Consider the following 12,644-nt stretch of genomic DNA (forward strand, 5'->3'; position numbering starts at 1 on the left):
GAAAGAAGAGAAGAAACCGTCTATTTGCTTAAGAAGAGATTGAAGCTGCTGAAGAAGGAAAGAAAAGCGTCTATGTGCTTAAAGAGAGATTGAGTGCTGAAAGAAGAGAAAATGCGTCTAGTGTGCTTAAGAGGATTGAGAGCTGAAAGAAGAGAAAGAAAGCGTCTATGTGCTTAAAGAAGATTGAGAGCTGAAAGAAAGAAAGAACGTCTATGTGCTTAAAGAGAGATTGAGAGCTGAAAGAAGAGAAAGAAGCGTCTATGTGCTTAAGAGAGATTGAGAGCTGAAAGAGAGAAAGAAAGCGTCTATGTGCTTAAGAGAGATTGAGAGCTGAAAGAGAGAAAGAAAGCGTCTATGTGCTTAAGAGTGATTGAGAGCTGAAAGAAGAGAAAGAAAGCGTCTATGTGCTTAAAGAGAGATTGAGAGCTGAAAGAAGAGAAAGAAAGCGTCTATGTGCTTAAAGATAGATTGAGAGCTGAAAGAAGAGAAAGAGCGTCTATGTGCTTAAAGAGAGATTGAGAGCTGAAGAAGAGAAAGAAAGCGTCTATGTGCTTAAAGAGAGATTGAGTGCTGAAAGAAGAGAAAGAATGCGTCGTGCTTAAAGAGAGATTGAGAGCTGAAAGAAGAGAAAGAAAGCGTCTATTGTGCTTAAAGAGAGATTGAGAGCTGAAGAAGAAAGAAAGCGTCTATGTGCTTAAGAGAGATTGAGAGCTGAAAGAAGAGGAAGAAAGCGTCTATGTGCTTAAAGAGATTGAGAGCTGAAAGAAGAGAAAGAAAGCGTCTATGTGCTTAAAGAGAGATTGAGTGCTGAAAGAAGAAAGAATGCGTCTATGTGCTTAAAGAGAGATTGAGAGCTGAAAGAAAGAAAGAAAGCGTCTATGTGCTTAAGAGATTGAGAGCTGAAGAAGAGAAAAAGCGTCTATGTGCTTAAAGAGAGATTGAGAGCTGAAAGAAGAGAAAGAAAGCGTCTATGTGCTTAAAGAGAGATTGAGAGCTGAAAGAAGAGAAGAAAGCGTCTATGTGCTTAAAGAGAGATTGAGAGCTGAAAGAGAGAAGAATGCGTCTATGTGCTTAAAGAGAGATTGAGAGCTGAAAGAAGAGAAAGAAAGCGTCTATGTGCTTAAAGAGGATTGAGAGCTGAAAGAAGAGAAGAAAGCGTCTATGTGCTTAAAGAGAGATTGAGAGCTGAAAGAAGAGAAAGAAAGCGTCTATGTGCTTAAGAGAGGATTGAGAGCTGAAGAAGAGAAAGAAAGCGTCTATGTGCTTAAAGAGAGATTGAGAGCTGAAAGAAGAAAGAATGCGTCTATGTGCTTAAAGAGATTGAGAGCTGAAAGAAGAGAAAGAAAGCGTCTATGTGCTTAAAGAGAGATTGAGAGCTGAAAGAAGAGAAAGAATGCGTCTATGTGCTTAAAGAGATTGAGAGCTGAAAGAAGAGAAAGAAAGCGTCTATGTGCTTAAAGAGAGATTGAGAGCTGAAAGAAGAGAAAGAAGCGTCTATGTGCTTAAGAAGATTGAGAGCTGAAAGAAGAGAAGAAAGCGTCTATGTGCTTAAAGAGAGATTGAGAGCTGAAAGAAGAGAAAAAGCGTCTATGTGCTTAAAGAGATTGAGAGCTGAAAGAAGAGAAGAAAGCGTCTATGTGCTTAAAGAGATTGAGAGCTGAAAGAAGAGAAAGAATGCGTCTATGTGCTTAAAGAGAGATTGAGAGCTGAAAGAAGAGAAAGAAAGCGTCTATGTGCTTAAAGAGAGATTGAGAGCTGAAAGAAGAGAAAGAAAGCGTCTATGTGCTTAAAGAGAGATTGAGAGCTGAAAGAAGAGAAAGAAAGCGTCTATGTGCTTAAAGAGAGATTGAGAGCTGAAAGAAGAGAAAGAAAGCGTCTATGTGCTTAAAGAGATTGAGAGCTGAAAGAAGAGAAGAATGCGTCTATGTGCTTAAGAGAGATTGAGAGCTGAAAGAAGAGAAAGAAAGCGTCTATGTGCTTAAAAGAGATTGAGAGCTGAAAGAAGAGAAGAAGCGTCTATGTGCTTAAAGAGAGATTGAGAGCTGAAAGAAGAGAAAGAAAGCGTCTATGTGCTTAAAGAGATTGAGAGCTGAAAGAAGAGAAAGAAAGCGTCTATGTGCTTAAAGAGAGATTGAGAGCTGAAAGAAGAGAAAGAAAGCGTCTATGTGCTTAAAGAGAGATTGAGAGCTGAAAGAAGAGAAAGGAAGCGTCTATGTGCTTAAAGAGAGATTGAGAGCTGAAAGAAGAGAAAGAAAGCGTCTATGTGCTTAAAGAGAGATTGAGAGCTGAAAGAAGAGAAAGAAAGCGTCTATGTGCTTAAAGAGAGATTGAGAGCTGAAAGAAGAGAAAGAAAGCGTCTATGTGCTTAAAGAGAGATTGAGAGCTGAAAGAAGAGAAAGAAAGCGTCTATGTGCTTAAAGAGAGATTGAGAGCTGAAAGAAGAGAAAGAAAGCGTCTATGTGCTTAAAGAGAGATTGAGAGCTGAAAGAAGAGAAAGAAAGCGTCTATGTGCTTAAAGAGAGATTGAGAGCTGAAAGAAGAGAAAGAAAGCGTCTATGTGCTTAAAGAGAGATTGAGAGCTGAAAGAAGAGAAAGAAAGCGTCTATGTGCTTAAAGAGAGATTGAGAGCTGAAAGAAGAGAAAGAAAGCGTCTATGTGCTTAAAGAGAGATTGAGAGCTGAAAGAAGAGAAAGAAAGCGTCTATGTGCTTAAAGAGAGATTGAGAGCTGAAAGAAGAGAAAGAAAGCGTCTATGTGCTTAAAGAGAGATTGAGAGCTGAAAGAAGAGAAAGAAAGCGTCTATGTGCTTAAAGAGAGATTGAGAGCTGAAAGAAGAGAAAGAAAGCGTCTATGTGCTTAAAGAGAGATTGAGAGCTGAAAGAAGAGAAAGAAAGCGTCTATGTGCTTAAAGAGAGATTGAGAGCTGAAAGAAGAGAGAAGAAAGCGTCTATGTGCTTAAAGAGAGATTGAGAGCTGAAAGAAGAGAAAGAAAGCGTCTATGTGCTTAAAGAGAGATTGAGAGCTGAAAGAAGAGAAAGAAAGCGTCTATGTGCTTAAAGAGAGATTGAGAGCTGAAAGAAGAGAAGAAAGCGTCTATGTGCTTAAAGAGAGATTGAGAGCTGAAAGAAGAGAAAGAAAGCGTCTATGTGCTTAAAGAGAGATTGAGAGCTGAAAGAAGAGAAAGAAAGCGTCTATGTGCTTAAAGAGAGATTGAGAGCTGAAAGAAGAGAAAGAAAGCGTCTATGTGCTTAAAGAGAGATTGAGAGCTGAAAGAAGAGAAAGAAAGCGTCTATGTGCTTAAAGAGAGATTGAGAGCTGAAAGAAGAGAAAGAAAGCGTCTATGTGCTTAAAGAGAGATTGAGAGCTGAAAGAAGAGAAAGAAAGCGTCTATGTGCTTAAAGAGAGATTGAGAGCTGAAAGAAGAGAAAGAAAGCGTCTATGTGCTTAAAGAGAGATTGAGAGCTGAAAGAAGAGAAAGAAAGCGTCTATGTGCTTAAAGAGAGATTGAGAGCTGAAAGAAGAGAAAGAAAGCGTCTATGTGCTTAAAGAGAGATTGAGAGCTGAAAGAAGAGAAAGAAAGCGTCTATGTGCTTAAAGAGAGATTGAGAGCTGAAAGAAGAGAAAGAAAGCGTCTATGTGCTTAAAGAGATTGAGAGCTGAAAGAAGAGAAAGAAAGCGTCTATGTGCTTAAAGAGAGATTGAGAGCTGAAAGAAGAGAAAGAAAGCGTCTATGTGCTTAAAGAGAGATTGAGAGCTGAAAGAAGAGAAAGAAAGCGTCTATGTGCTTAAAGAGAGATTGAGAGCTGAAAGAAGAGAAAGAAAGCGTCTATGTGCTTAAAGAGAGATTGAGAGCTGAAAGAAGAGAAAGAAAGCGTCTATGTGCTTAAAGAGAGATTGAGAGCTGAAAGAAGAGAAAGAAAGCGTCTATGTGCTTAAAGAGAGATTGAGAGCTGAAAGAAGAGAAAGAAAGCGTCTATGTGCTTAAAGAGAGATTGAGAGCTGAAAGAAGAGAAAGAAAGCGTCTATGTGCTTAAAGAGAGATTGAGAGCTGAAAGAAGAGAAAGAAAGCGTCTATGTGCTTAAAGAGAGATTGAGAGCTGAAAGAAGAAAAGAAAGCGTCTATGTGCTTAAAGAGAGATTGAGAGCTGAAAGAAGAGAAAGAAAGCGTCTATGTGCTTAAAGAGAGATTGAGAGCTGAAAGAAGAGAAAGAAAGCGTCTATGTGCTTAAAGAGAGATTGAGAGCTGAAAGAAGAGAAAGAAAGCGTCTATGTGCTTAAAGAGAGATTGAGAGCTGAAAGAAGAGAAAGAAAGCGTCTATGTGCTTAAAGAGAGATTGAGAGCTGAAAGAAGAGAAAGAAAGCGTCTATGTGCTTAAAGAGAGATTGAGAGCTGAAAGAAGAGAAAGAAAGCGTCTATGTGCTTAAAGAGAGATTGAGAGCTGAAAGAAGAGAAAGAAAGCGTCTATGTGCTTAAAGAGAGATTGAGAGCTGAAAGAAGAGAAAGAAAGCGTCTATGTGCTTAAAGAGAGATTGAGAGCTGAAAGAAGAGAAAGAAAGCGTCTATGTGCTTAAAGAGAGATTGAGAGCTGAAAGAAGAGAAAGAAAGCGTCTATGTGCTTAAAGAGAGATTGAGAGCTGAAAGAAGAGAAAGAAAGCGTCTATGTGCTTAAAGAGAGATTGAGAGCTGAAAGAAGAGAAAGAAAGCGTCTATGTGCTTAAAGAGAGATTGAGAGCTGAAAGAAGAGAAAGAAAGCGTCTATGTGCTTAAAGAGAGATTGAGAGCTGAAAGAAGAGAAAGAAAGCGTCTATGTGCTTAAAGAGAGATTGAGAGCTGAAAGAAGAGAAAGAAAGCGTCTATGTGCTTAAAGAGAGATTGAGAGCTGAAAGAAGAGAAAGAAAGCGTCTATGTGCTTAAAGAGAGATTGAGAGCTGAAAGAAGAGAAAGAAAGCGTCTATGTGCTTAAAGAGAGATTGAGAGCTGAAAGAAGAGAAAGAAAGCGTCTATGTGCTTAAAGAGAGATTGAGAGCTGAAAGAAGAGAAAGAAAGCGTCTATGTGCTTAAAGAGAGATTGAGAGCTGAAAGAAGAGAAAGAAAGCGTCTATGTGCTTAAAGAGAGATTGAGAGCTGAAAGAAGAGAAAGAAAGCGTCTATGTGCTTAAAGAGAGATTGAGAGCTGAAAGAAGAGAAAGAAAGCGTCTATGTGCTTAAAGAGAGATTGAGAGCTGAAAGAAGAGAAAGAAAGCGTCTATGTGCTTAAAGAGAGATTGAGAGCTGAAAGAAGAGAAAGAAAGCGTCTATGTGCTTAAAGAGAGATTGAGAGCTGAAAGAAGAGAAAGAAAGCGTCTATGTGCTTAAAGAGAGATTGAGAGCTGAAAGAAGAGAAAGAAAGCGTCTATGTGCTTAAAGAGAGATTGAGAGCTGAAAGAAGAGAAAGAAAGCGTCTATGTGCTTAAAGAGAGATTGAGAGCTGAAAGAAGAGAAAGAAAGCGTCTATGTGCTTAAAGAGAGATTGAGAGCTGAAAGAAGAGAAAGAAAGCGTCTATGTGCTTAAAGAGAGATTGAGAGCTGAAAGAAGAGAAAGAAAGCGTCTATGTGCTTAAAGAGAGATTGAGAGCTGAAAGAAGAGAAAGAAAGCGTCTATGTGCTTAAAGAGAGATTGAGAGCTGAAAGAAGAGAAAGAAAGCGTCTATGTGCTTAAAGAGAGATTGAGAGCTGAAAGAAGAGAAAGAAAGCGTCTATGTGCTTAAAGAGAGATTGAGAGCTGAAAGAAGAGAAAGAAAGCGTCTATGTGCTTAAAGAGAGATTGAGAGCTGAAAGAAGAGAAAGAAAGCGTCTATGTGCTTAAAGAGAGATTGAGAGCTGAAAGAAGAGAAAGAAAGCGTCTATGTGCTTAAAGAGAGATTGAGAGCTGAAAGAAGAGAAAGAAAGCGTCTATGTGCTTAAAGAGAGATTGAGAGCTGAAAGAAGAGAAAGAAAGCGTCTATGTGCTTAAAGAGAGATTGAGAGCTGAAAGAAGAGAAAGAAAGCGTCTATGTGCTTAAAGAGAGATTGAGAGCTGAAAGAAGAGAAAGAAAGCGTCTATGTGCTTAAAGAGAGATTGAGAGCTGAAAGAAGAGAAAGAAAGCGTCTATGTGCTTAAAGAGAGATTGAGAGCTGAAAGAAGAGAAAGAAAGCGTCTATGTGCTTAAAGAGAGATTGAGAGCTGAAAGAAGAGAAAGAAAGCGTCTATGTGCTTAAAGAGAGATTGAGAGCTGAAAGAAGAGAAAGAAAGCGTCTATGTGCTTAAAGAGAGATTGAGAGCTGAAAGAAGAGAAAGAAAGCGTCTATGTGCTTAAAGAGAGATTGAGAGCTGAAAGAAGAGAAAGAAAGCGTCTATGTGCTTAAAGAGAGATTGAGAGCTGAAAGAAGAGAAAGAAAGCGTCTATGTGCTTAAAGAGAGATTGAGAGCTGAAAGAAGAGAAAGAAAGCGTCTATGTGCTTAAAGAGAGATTGAGAGCTGAAAGAAGAGAAAGAAAGCGTCTATGTGCTTAAAGAGAGATTGAGAGCTGAAAGAAGAGAAAGAAAGCGTCTATGTGCTTAAAGAGAGATTGAGAGCTGAAAGAAGAGAAAGAAAGCGTCTATGTGCTTAAAGAGAGATTGAGAGCTGAAAGAAGAGAAAGAAAGCGTCTATGTGCTTAAAGAGAGATTGAGAGCTGAAAGAAGAGAAAGAAAGCGTCTATGTGCTTAAAGAGAGATTGAGAGCTGAAAGAAGAGAAAGAAAGCGTCTATGTGCTTAAAGAGAGATTGAGAGCTGAAAGAAGAGAAAGAAAGCGTCTATGTGCTTAAAGAGAGATTGAGAGCTGAAAGAAGAGAAAGAAAGCGTCTATGTGCTTAAAGAGAGATTGAGAGCTGAAAGAAGAGAAAGAAAGCGTCTATGTGCTTAAAGAGAGATTGAGAGCTGAAAGAAGAGAAAGAAAGCGTCTATGTGCTTAAAGAGAGATTGAGAGCTGAAAGAAGAGAAAGAAAGCGTCTATGTGCTTAAAGAGAGATTGAGAGCTGAAAGAAGAGAAAGAAAGCGTCTATGTGCTTAAAGAGAGATTGAGAGCTGAAAGAAGAGAAAGAAAGCGTCTATGTGCTTAAAGAGAGATTGAGAGCTGAAAGAAGAGAAAGAAAGCGTCTATGTGCTTAAAGAGAGATTGAGAGCTGAAAGAAGAGAAAGAAAGCGTCTATGTGCTTAAAGAGAGATTGAGAGCTGAAAGAAGAGAAAGAAAGCGTCTATGTGCTTAAAGAGAGATTGAGAGCTGAAAGAAGAGAAAGAAAGCGTCTATGTGCTTAAAGAGAGATTGAGAGCTGAAAGAAGAGAAAGAAAGCGTCTATGTGCTTAAAGAGAGATTGAGAGCTGAAAGAAGAGAAAGAAAGCGTCTATGTGCTTAAAGAGAGATTGAGAGCTGAAAGAAGAGAAAGAAAGCGTCTATGTGCTTAAAGAGAGATTGAGAGCTGAAAGAAGAGAAAGAAAGCGTCTATGTGCTTAAAGAGAGATTGAGAGCTGAAAGAAGAGAAAGAAAGCGTCTATGTGCTTAAAGAGAGATTGAGAGCTGAAAGAAGAGAAAGAAAGCGTCTATGTGCTTAAAGAGAGATTGAGAGCTGAAAGAAGAGAAAGAAAGCGTCTATGTGCTTAAAGAGAGATTGAGAGCTGAAAGAAGAGAAAGAAAGCGTCTATGTGCTTAAAGAGAGATTGAGAGCTGAAAGAAGAGAAAGAAAGCGTCTATGTGCTTAAAGAGAGATTGAGAGCTGAAAGAAGAGAAAGAAAGCGTCTATGTGCTTAAAGAGAGATTGAGAGCTGAAAGAAGAGAAAGAAAGCGTCTATGTGCTTAAAGAGAGATTGAGAGCTGAAAGAAGAGAAAGAAAGCGTCTATGTGCTTAAAGAGAGATTGAGAGCTGAAAGAAGAGAAGAAAGCGTCTATGTGCTTAAAGAGAGATTGAGAGCTGAAAGAAGAGAAAGAAAGCGTCTATGTGCTTAAAGAGAGATTGAGAGCTGAAAGAAGAGAAAGAAAGCGTCTATGTGCTTAAAGAGAGATTGAGAGCTGAAAGAAGAGAAAGAAAGCGTCTATGTGCTTAAAGAGAGATTGAGAGCTGAAAGAAGAGAAAGAAAGCGTCTATGTGCTTAAAGAGAGATTGAGAGCTGAAAGAAGAGAAAGAAAGCGTCTATGTGCTTAAAGAGAGATTGAGAGCTGAAAGAAGAGAAAGAAAGCGTCTATGTGCTTAAAGAGAGATTGAGAGCTGAAAGAAGAGAAAGAAAGCGTCTATGTGCTTAAAGAGAGATTGAGAGCTGAAAGAAGAGAAAGAAAGCGTCTATGTGCTTAAAGAGAGATTGAGAGCTGAAAGAAGAGAAAGAAAGCGTCTATGTGCTTAAAGAGAGATTGAGAGCTGAAAGAAGAGAAAGAAAGCGTCTATGTGCTTAAAGAGAGATTGAGAGCTGAAAGAAGAGAAAGAAAGCGTCTATGTGCTTAAAGAGAGATTGAGAGCTGAAAGAAGAGAAAGAAAGCGTCTATGTGCTTAAAGAGAGATTGAGAGCTGAAAGAAGAGAAAGAAAGCGTCTATGTGCTTAAAGAGAGATTGAGAGCTGAAAGAAGAGAAAGAAAGCGTCTATGTGCTTAAAGAGAGATTGAGAGCTGAAAGAAGAGAAAGAAAGCGTCTATGTGCTTAAAGAGAGATTGAGAGCTGAAAGAAGAGAAAGAAAGCGTCTATGTGCTTAAAGAGAGATTGAGAGCTGAAAGAAGAGAAAGAAAGCGTCTATGTGCTTAAAGAGAGATTGAGAGCTGAAAGAAGAGAAAGAAAGCGTCTATGTGCTTAAAGAGAGATTGAGAGCTGAAAGAAGAGAAAGAAAGCGTCTATGTGCTTAAAGAGAGATTGAGAGCTGAAAGAAGAGAAAGAAAGCGTCTATGTGCTTAAAGAGAGATTGAGAGCTGAAAGAAGAGAAAGAAAGCGTCTATGTGCTTAAAGAGAGATTGAGAGCTGAAAGAAGAGAAAGAAAGCGTCTATGTGCTTAAAGAGAGATTGAGAGCTGAAAGAAGAGAAAGAAAGCGTCTATGTGCTTAAAGAGAGATTGAGAGCTGAAAGAAGAGAAAGAAAGCGTCTATGTGCTTAAAGAGAGATTGAGAGCTGAAAGAAGAGAAAGAAAGCGTCTATGTGCTTAAAGAGAGATTGAGAGCTGAAAGAAGAGAAAGAAAGCGTCTATGTGCTTAAAGAGAGATTGAGAGCTGAAAGAAGAGAAAGAAAGCGTCTATGTGCTTAAAGAGAGATTGAGAGCTGAAAGAAGAGAAAGAAAGCGTCTATGTGCTTAAAGAGAGATTGAGAGCTGAAAGAAGAGAAAGAAAGCGTCTATGTGCTTAAAGAGAGATTGAGAGCTGAAAGAAGAGAAAGAAAGCGTCTATGTGCTTAAAGAGAGATTGAGAGCTGAAAGAAGAGAAAGAAAGCGTCTATGTGCTTAAAGAGAGATTGAGAGCTGAAAGAAGAGAAAGAAAGCGTCTATGTGCTTAAAGAGAGATTGAGAGCTGAAAGAAGAGAAAGAAAGCGTCTATGTGCTTAAAGAGAGATTGAGAGCTGAAAGAAGAGAAAGAAAGCGTCTATGTGCTTAAAGAGAGATTGAGAGCTGAAAGAAGAGAAAGAAAGCGTCTATGTGCTTAAAGAGAGATTGAGAGCTGAAAGAAGAGAAAGAAAGCGTCTATGTGCTTAAAGAGAGATTGAGAGCTGAAAGAAGAGAAAGAAAGCGTCTATGTGCTTAAAGAGAGATTGAGAGCTGAAAGAAGAGAAAGAAAGCGTCTATGTGCTTAAAGAGAGATTGAGAGCTGAAAGAAGAGAAAGAAAGCGTCTATGTGCTTAAAGAGAGATTGAGAGCTGAAAGAAGAGAAAGAAAGCGTCTATGTGCTTAAAGAGAGATTGAGAGCTGAAAGAAGAGAAAGAAAGCGTCTATGTGCTTAAAGAGAGATTGAGAGCTGAAAGAAGAGAAAGAAAGCGTCTATGTGCTTAAAGAGAGATTGAGAGCTGAAAGAAGAGAAAGAAAGCGTCTATGTGCTTAAAGAGAGATTGAGAGCTGAAAGAAGAGAAAGAAAGCGTCTATGTGCTTAAAGAGAGATTGAGAGCTGAAAGAAGAGAAAGAAAGCGTCTATGTGCTTAAAGAGAGATTGAGAGCTGAAAGAAGAGAAAGAAAGCGTCTATGTGCTTAAAGAGAGATTGAGAGCTGAAAGAAGAGAAAGAAAGCGTCTATGTGCTTAAAGAGAGATTGAGAGCTGAAAGAAGAGAAAGAAAGCGTCTATGTGCTTAAAGAGAGATTGAGAGCTGAAAGAAGAGAAAGAAAGCGTCTATGTGCTTAAAGAGAGATTGAGAGCTGAAAGAAGAGAAAGAAAGCGTCTATGTGCTTAAAGAGAGATTGAGAGCTGAAAGAAGAGAAAGAAAGCGTCTATGTGCTTAAAGAGAGATTGAGAGCTGAAAGAAGAGAAAGAAAGCGTCTATGTGCTTAAAGAGAGATTGAGAGCTGAAAGAAGAGAAAGAAAGCGTCTATGTGCTTAAAGAGAGATTGAGAGCTGAAAGAAGAGAAAGAAAGCGTCTATGTGCTTAAAGAGAGATTGAGAGCTGAAAGAAGAGAAAGAAAGCGTCTATGTGCTTAAAGAGAGATTGAGAGCTGAAAGAAGAGAAAGAAAGCGTCTATGTGCTTAAAGAGAGATTGAGAGCTGAAAGAAGAGAAAGAAAGCGTCTATGTGCTTAAAGAGAGATTGAGAGCTGAAAGAAGAGAAAGAAAGCGTCTATGTGCTTAAAGAGAGATTGAGAGCTGAAAGAAGAGAAAGAAAGCGTCTATGTGCTTAAAGAGAGATTGAGAGCTGAAAGAAGAGAAAGAAAGCGTCTATGTGCTTAAAGAGAGATTGAGAGCTGAAAGAAGAGAAAGAAAGCGTCTATGTGCTTAAAGAGAGATTGAGAGCTGAAAGAAGAGAAAGAAAGCGTCTATGTGCTTAAAGAGAGATTGAGAGCTGAAAGAAGAGAAAGAAAGCGTCTATGTGCTTAAAGAGAGATTGAGAGCTGAAAGAAGAGAAAGAAAGCGTCTATGTGCTTAAAGAGAGATTGAGAGCTGAAAGAAGAGAAAGAAAGCGTCTATGTGCTTAAAGAGAGATTGAGAGCTGAAAGAAGAGAAAGAAAGCGTCTATGTGCTTAAAGAGAGATTGAGAGCTGAAAGAAGAGAAAGAAAGCGTCTATGTGCTTAAAGAGAGATTGAGAGCTGAAAGAAGAGAAAGAAAGCGTCTATGTGCTTAAAGAGAGATTGAGAGCTGAAAGAAGAGAAAGAAAGCGTCTATGTGCTTAAAGAGAGATTGAGAGCTGAAAGAAGAGAAAGAAAGCGTCTATGTGCTTAAAGAGAGATTGAGAGCTGAAAGAAGAGAAAGAAAGCGTCTATGTGCTTAAAGAGAGATTGAGAGCTGAAAGAAGAGAAAGAAAGCGTCTATGTGCTTAAAGAGAGATTGAGAGCTGAAAGAAGAGAAAGAAAGCGTCTATGTGCTTAAAGAGAGATTGAGAGCTGAAAGAAGAGAAAGAAAGCGTCTATGTGCTTAAAGAGAGATTGAGAGCTGAAAGAAGAGAAAGAAAGCGTCTATGTGCTTAAAGAGAGATTGAGAGCTGAAAGAAGAGAAAGAAAGCGTCTATGTGCTTAAAGAGAGATTGAGAGCTGAAAGAAGAGAAAGAAAGCGTCTATGTGCTTAAAGAGAGATTGAGAGCTGAAAGAAGAGAAAGAAAGCGTCTATGTGCTTAAAGAGAGATTGAGAGCTGAAAGAAGAGAAAGAAAGCGTCTATGTGCTTAAAGAGAGATTGAGAGCTGAAAGAAGAGAAAGAAAGCGTCTATGTGCTTAAAGAGAGATTGAGAGCTGAAAGAAGAGAAAGAAAGCGTCTATGTGCTTAAAGAGAGATTGAGAGCTGAAAGAAGAGAAAGAAAGCGTCTATGTGCTTAAAGAGAGATTGAGAGCTGAAAGAAGAGAAAGAAAGCGTCTATGTGCTTAAAGAGAGATTGAGAGCTGAAAGAAGAGAAAGAAAGCGTCTATGTGCTTAAAGAGAGATTGAGAGCTGAAAGAAGAGAAAGAAAGCGTCTATGTGCTTAAAGAGAGATTGAGAGCTGAAAGAAGAGAAAGAAAGCGTCTATGTGCTTAAAGAGAGATTGAGAGCTGAAAGAAGAGAAAGAAAGCGTCTATGTGCTTAAAGAGAGATTGAGAGCTGAAAGAAGAGAAAGAAAGCGTCTATGTGCTTAAAGAGAGATTGAGAGCTGAAAGAAGAGAAAGAAAGCGTCTATGTGCTTAAAGAGATTGAGAGCTGAAAGAAGAGAAAGAAAGCGTCTATGTGCTTAAAGAGAGATTGAGAGCTGAAAGAAGAGAAAGAAAGCGTCTATGTGCTTAAAGAGAGATTGAGAGCTGAAAGAAGAGAAAGAAAGCGTCTATGTGCTTAAAGAGAGATTGAGAGCTGAAAGAAGAGAAAGAAAGCGTCTATGTGCTTAAAGAGAGATTGAGAGCTGAAAGAAGAGAAAGAAAGCGTCTATGTGCTTAAAGAGAGATTGAGAGCTGAAAGAAGAGAAAGAAAGCGTCTATGTGCTTAAAGAGAGATTGAGAGCTGAAAGAAGAGAAAGAAAGCGTCTA

Source organism: Octopus sinensis, linkage group LG5 (genome assembly GCF_006345805.1).
Source record: "Octopus sinensis linkage group LG5, ASM634580v1, whole genome shotgun sequence".
Taxonomy (NCBI): domain Eukaryota; kingdom Metazoa; phylum Mollusca; class Cephalopoda; order Octopoda; family Octopodidae; genus Octopus; species Octopus sinensis.